We start from the raw sequence: 5,879 nt of genomic DNA on the forward strand, positions 1-5,879 counted from the left end.
TAATATTCTGATATTTTGAAAGACAAGATGTTTTTTTAAGACAAGTTATGGTTATATAATGTTTTATGAAAGTTTTTTTTATATTCCGCGTATGTTTTTATTAACTTTGATGATTAGAACTATGTTGATGAGTAAATCCAACATCCAAATGTGAAGCACCGGTAACGGGGTCTTACAAGAACTTTGGGAACCAGTTTGAGTCACAAAAAAAACCTCTAAAAATATATTTAAAAAAATTATAAAAAAAAATAAAAAGTAAAAAAACCAAAATTCTATATTCGGTTTCATAAAAAAAACTTCGTAATATACACATGTATATACTTTCATTTAATCTCTAGTTATGTAATATACACATATATACATTATCATTTACCTTAAATTGTACATATGTGTGTAAAAACTGTATGTACGTATATGTACATATTATACATATGTGTATAATTTAGCTAAACGGAGACGGTTTTTTTTCCTTTTGTGAAACCGGGATGATAAATAAGATTTCTGATTTTTTACTTTTTTCATTTTTGTGTTTTTTTATGTTTTATGATTTTCATAATTTTTGGGTTTTTGTGGTCTAAAGTGGTTCTCAAAGTTTTCAATTTCAAAATAATTCTCACATATAGAGAAAGTGAATACGGTGCTGTGAGACGTGTGTGACATTCGTCAATTTCATGTCCTATTTGTATTCGTTTTTGTATTCATTTATCATGTATACCGACCCATTTTGTAAACCGAAACCTACGATATAATCAAAACGGTGGATTATATGTTACATATTTGTTTTATACTTGTCGGGTCTCAAAAACACCATTTTCAGTTCCAAAAATGCCCTTAAAACACTCAAAACGAACTCCAGGGACTAAAGCTGCCAATAATGGAAAGCTGATGGTTTTACCCGCGTAGGCATAGCGATACGCGATATCTTGGGACATATGGCCATAGCGTATCTCTATGGCGTGCAACTGCAGATTCGAACTTTTGTGTTTTTTATGCCATCTTGTTACTTTAACCAGCCCATTTTCATGCAAGACTCTTTATACTTGACCATTTCAACTTACCCTATATATACATCACCATCTCCTTCATTTTACAGTTGCTCATACTCCAAATTCTCTCTCAAATTCAAAGATCTTAAGGTTGTTCTTCATGAATTCTTGGCGGTCTGACTTTCCAAAGTCAAACTGAGCATGTTCTTTCATTTCAATTAACTTGTTAAGCCTTATTAATACTTGAAGCTTATTATACAACATATATATAATATACACCCCTTGTTACCTTTGGTGGTCACTTCTCCGGTCTCGGTCGGTGGAGTGTCAGGCCTCGTAAGGCAAGGCTTCATGGAGGACTCACGTGGTCCTTGATATATATATATATATATAATTATATAACTTGTTTATGCTTATATCCATGCTTAACTTCTGCTCATCTTACTTATTAATTGAGTTCCATGGTTATGGGTTTGTAGAGACTAGCCTCGGTTTAACCATAAATAGCTCCAAACCGTAAACCGAACTTTGTTTACTAGTTTTCTTAAATAATTGTGTAAACATGCTTTATGTTAGATTTAAGTTTCTAAAATCATTTTTATAAGTTCCATGGTTATGGGTTTGTAAAATCTAACCTCGGTCTTGACCCGAAACAAGATCCGAACCGAAAACCGAACTTTCATTTAAAACCTTTATTGTTGACTTTTTGGTTGTAAAACTTAAGTATCATCATTTATAAATTATAATACAAGTCCTTTGATGTTTGGGCATGTGGTAACCATTCTTGACCTTATTCCAAGATAAATACCGAACTAAACCGATTTCACTAGCTTAAGACACACAAGTGTGTTTCTAGCTATCAAAACTTGTATAATCCTTTCAAAATATTTTATAAACTGATTTTAATTATTTTCTAAAAGTACTTGGAATGTTAAATCCACCTTGATGTTATAACAAAGTTTGGACCGACGAAACTAAACACTCACTTAACGGACGTTGTTAGTTCTAAAACAATAGAACTACATACTTGGTTAAGTCTTCTTTAATTTTATTGAGTTATCTCATAACATTCATTATTTTGGAAAGTTGATTTTGGGTTTAACCAATTACCAAGACCCGAACCAACAACCCGAACACTCGTTAAAACCCGTTTTAGTATCTATATTACAAAGGGACTTGCATTCTTGCATTTTTACCCACCTTATTACTTAACATGGGTTGAGTAAAATTAAGGACTAGATACTTTAACCCGGTTTCGAGCAAACTTATATTTTTAAAGGACTATTATTAAAATTTCTTAAATATTTACATTTTAAACCTTAAACTTTATATTGTTTGCATTTCTTATCATTTATTTTATTTAAAGATTTCCTAGACAACCTTTCTAATACAAGACTTCCTTTCATCTAGGCTTTGCTCGTTAAACCTCATCCTTCCGGTTACTCGTCATTTTACCGATTAAGTTTATTATTTGAATGTGAGTACTTTTCATTCCCCGTTTTCCAACTTTCGTTTTGGGGGTGATATTGCATACATATTCATGTTAAATGTTTTATACCCGAGTCTTAAATCACAAACTTTATTGTATACCTTACTTAAATAAATGCTCGATTTGGTGTTATATGCGTACATGCTTAATTGCTAATGTGTTTACCGCTTTTGGTTGGTTGATTCATAAATCCGAGTATATTTGGCATCCCCTTATAGAAAGTTTTCGTTAATGTATTCTTATTAACGATTTCATACAACCCCGAGTCTATTTGGCATCCTCTTATAGAAAGGTGTCATTAACGTATCCTTATTAACGATTTCATAATCAAAATTGTTGCAATTATTTAATGTTTTGTATAAAAGTTGTGGAATTTCCTATTATATACTTATTGTTCAAACCTATGAAATTGCTCACCAACCTTTGTGTTGACAAATTCTATTTTATGCACTGTTACAGGTTTGACTTTAGGTTGACTCGAGAACTTGAAGAAAACGTTATCAAGATTATTAGGATGTTAGCAAAACGAACATTATATTATTTTCTATGATTGAATTCAGTTATTTTATGAACAAGTTATGTGACTCTTTATGATTTTATGAATTTAAATGAGTTGATTAAATATTATCATTTTAATAGTGTCTTGTGTTCTTGGCAATCCGTTGCACCCCGTCATGTTCGGTCGCCTTTGGCAGGGGTGTGACAACGTGTAACCTTACACGTAAAACCAATTAAAAACCTCTCTTAACGAAAACACATTTCCTTTTTATGATAATCATTATATAGTAATTTTGATTGTTAAAAGCATTTTTTTTCTTTAGTTTTTTCCCAAATTCTACAACAAAACATAACTTAGTTTTCAATATTTTAGATCAGCTCGTACATAAATGGCTTGACTTTAGAGGTGGAAAATGGGTTGGGTGGGTCGAATGAGTCATGGGTTGAAATGAGTCATGTGTCAGAATGGGGTTTGGGTCAAAACGGGTCAATTAAAAAAAGGGTTGTTTTGGTTTGGGTTGGAATAGGTTAAGGTTGAACCGGGTTTTGAGGTTTTATTATTTTTTTTTTAATGAGAATAACGGCGAAAACATTTTATTTATTTAAAAATTTTTGTTTTTTATTTATATTTTAAGTTATGATTTTTTTATTATTTTTTTTGAGTTTTTTCTAAGGGGTTTTATATTAAGATAAAAAAACCCTCAAAAAATATTCAATAATAATAATAAATAATTTATAACTCAAAATATAAATCATAAATAAAAAAAAGTAAAAAGACTAAAATGTTTCATACGTTTTCCTCATTCCATAAAAAAACAAAACAAAAAAAACAAACAAACAAACAAACATCTATTGTCTTACTGAAAATGAAAGAATCGACCAAAAAGGAAATAAAAAGCCAAATCCGGAGCACATCAATTGAAATCAAAAAATACAATCGAAACGAAACTAAAAGAATTCAAATCGAACAAACATGAAACTGAAAAATGGACAAAATGAGTCCGGAATTGACCAAAAAGTAACAAAAGAAACCAAAACCCAACACGTCACGGGTGAAAACTCGTGTTGATTTGAAACCTGAACCGAACCCGTTTCGTGCCGAAACCTGTCTTGTACGAAAACCCGTTCCAATCCGAAACCTATCACATTTCCTTAGGACACTAACCCACATCGACCCAATTATATGAATGTGTCGACCCATTTTGACCCAAAAATAAAAGGATGGAATTTCAGATAACTAATTTTGACCCATTTAGTTAAACCTTTTACCCAAACCAACTCATTTAACTTTTAAAACAACTCAAATTGACTCATTTGAAAGTGGTTGGGTCAAGATTGCCGCCCCTACTTGACTTTCTTTGATATGGAGGTAGGGTACAAAAAGACCCAAATACCCTTAAGTACCACTCGCATGTCAGAGGAGACCCTCTCAGATGCCACTCGCGGGACATATAAATCAGTCGCATAATCCAAGACAAAGAAAGAACAACGTTACTTCCTAGAAACTATGTGTGGGAGGATCTAAACGTCCTCAGGAGTCATCCGCAAGGTAATGTTTACACCCGGAAGGATGGCCAGAAGGCAACGTCATATGACAGCTGTATGTAACCAATTCTTTTTTAGAAGATTTAGCAAGATCCTTTCTTGTTGAATACGTGAACCTTCAGCCAATAGAAGAATGACAGTTGGCCAAGTTGTTATAACTGTGCACATGGCCAGGTTTATCTCGTCCTATTGTACACAAACACGTGTCCAGGTTGTTACAACCATGCACATGGGTCGTATAGCCCAACCTATTATAAGAAGACACGTGTCCAAACAGTTACAAGGGCATCTTCAAGAAAGGGACAGCTGGGCTAATAATATTTCGACACTTTTCGGCTATAAATACTTCACAATCTCCATGAGGTAACACATTCACTCTCCACTATCTACTCTAAATACTTAAGTACTTTCTCTATATCAGAACGGTACTTATTCTCATGCCGGAGGGTGGTTAAGGGAAGACCCCCTCATGTCATTCCCGTAACAAGCTCAGGGTGCCTTGTTTTGCAGGTTTCTGTCACTGGACTTCTAGAAATTGTGCTCATATCGTTAGTTAGTTTACTCGACCCGTTCCTTGTGGACTCATTGAATCTAGGACCCGTAAGGGGAATAGATCCGTGTTTCTTCTTTGGATTATTCTTTTTTTCTTTTGAATATACTTTATGTATCACAATGTTGTTATATATAATAGTTCTATAATAAATAAATGAAAAACATATTTAAACAATAAAGACAAAGGGTAAAGTTAAAATACAAAGGACAACAAAAATGGGAAGGGCGAGAAGGAATCAAGTCCATTGATCTTAGATTTGAATGGCTGAGATTAATTTAATAAATAAAAATTGATGAAAAGGACATTAAGGTAATAACCCACATTTGTTGACTTTCTCTCTCCACATACAAGGCACATGTCAATTCCCCCATCATTTTAAAATGTTCATAACTTTTTCATACGACATTATTTTTTTTAAAAAAATTCACCATAGTAATAAGCGTTTTTTTATCTTGAATATGAGTATCATATTGTTATATAAAAATAAAAAAATAAATTAATGGGTTTTTTAATTGTGTTTTTCTTTGTTGTTCATTGTGTCATTGTGTAATATGTTGTTTCCATTGTGTTTTACATTTCAAGTCATTGTGTTATATATATTTACCATTGTGTGTTATGTTTTAGGCCATTGTGTTATACGTATTCGCCATTTTGTCTTACGTTTTAGGTCATTGTTTTATACATATTCACCATTGTGTTTTACGTTTCAAGTTATTGTGTAACATGTATTAATGGCGAAAAAAGACACAATGGTGTGCGAAAACACACAGTGGCGAAAAAAGACACAATGGTGTGCGAAAAGACACAA

Source organism: Bidens hawaiensis, unplaced genomic scaffold (genome assembly GCF_021521415.1).
Source record: "Bidens hawaiensis isolate Kalapana, Puna unplaced genomic scaffold, B.hawaiensis_p1.1 tig00064847_1, whole genome shotgun sequence".
NCBI lineage: Eukaryota > Viridiplantae > Streptophyta > Magnoliopsida > Asterales > Asteraceae > Bidens > Bidens hawaiensis.